This window comes from Echeneis naucrates, chromosome 2 (assembly GCF_900963305.1).
Source record: "Echeneis naucrates chromosome 2, fEcheNa1.1, whole genome shotgun sequence".
Taxonomy (NCBI): Eukaryota; Metazoa; Chordata; class Actinopteri; order Carangiformes; family Echeneidae; genus Echeneis; species Echeneis naucrates.
In genome coordinates, this window is record NC_042512.1 from 11,630,772 (window position 1) to 11,632,246 (window position 1,475).

A 1,475-nucleotide genomic window follows, 5' to 3' on the forward strand; every position below is an offset into this window, starting at 1 on the left:
TGAGGTTACATTTTAAAGAACCCCTTCGGCTCTTGGAGAGCAGTTGCAATACTCCATATGTGTTAATACAATCATCCACAAAAGCTATTTCTTTCCAGCATCTCAGTCTCCTGCTTTTTCCCCACTGTTGGTAAGAATTTTAGAGGAAACATTGAACTCCAATGACCTCGCCTGAAATTTGTACAAAAAAAAACAACAAAAACACTACAAGCATTTTTGACATTTCTCAAGGCTCCCAAGTTACATTGCTGATTGGTGATCTGCCAACGCAGCCTCCGATGGTATTGGTGTTCAAAGGGTTTCTGGTTTTTAAGGCTGGAAGAAAACACATCATATTTTAGTGGGTGGTGTTTAAAGAAAAAAAAAAAGTCTAAAATGTTAAAAAATGGCTTGTTTCTTTACTCCTGATACATGTGACTCTGCTTTTTATGTTACTGACAAAAATGTGAATACAGGACAAAGAGAAAGAGAGAGAGAGAGAGAGAAAAAAAAAAGACCTGGAATTTTAAAACTGGAAAATGAACAGGACAAAAAACAAAACGCTCCTCCTGGGTGTTCTTGAGCCAGAGTGAGTTCTCACCAGCTCCAGGGCTTTCACCCTGATTCCTTACCTTTGAGGTGTGGAGGAAAGAGAATTCCCTTTGCGAAGTACTATAGCGGAAGGAAATCCTCAGAAACCCTTTGTACATTATCAGAGGAGACAAAATTGATCCCTGATCAGCGCTGTGACTCACGGCTGATGTTAGCCGGCCATGGTTTTTAGCAGCTGAAGAAATCCACTTGATGTAAATAAATGTGTTTTTAGAGATTGTGAATGCTGACTTTTTTCTTTTTGCCGCCGTCTCAATCACATGGTTTGACTCAGATCGATTCATTCCCATTTATCAGACAACTTGCTTGTTTGAAGTTCGAGGGTTTTTTTTTTTTTTTTTCTTTTTTTTTTTAACTTTTTTTAAACTTTGGGGAAGTCTGTCGTGTTTCACTGGTTGGCGTTTTGACTTTAGATGTTTGGGCAGAATTCACAAGAGAAGAGCTTTTTACCTGAACTAATCCTTTATTTCCTAATGTTAATCCATCGGCGGTCAGAAGCCCTGCTCAGTCGGGAGGAGTGTAAAGGGTTTCTACCATGTTTATATTTCCTACAAATGTCCTGGAGCACTAAATGCTATTAATAGACCTGTTTACTGCATCTATGATCAGTATATTCTGTGTTCAGTGGTCAGGCTTGTGGGAGGGAATAAAATTTAAGCCCCTTGTCAGCTTTATTTGAAGACGATTTCAGCTTCAAAATGACCTTTTAATTTTTTTTTTCCCTCCCTGCTGTCATCTAATTAAAAATCTTTGTGTTCCTCGTCCAGGGTGGTTGTGACTGCAGAAGTCCACCACTAGATAGCAGCGTTCCCCAGCTGAGGGGTGAGCACCACAAACCAGGTGAAAGACATGCAAGGCAGAAAACGCTCCATCTAGAGATGATC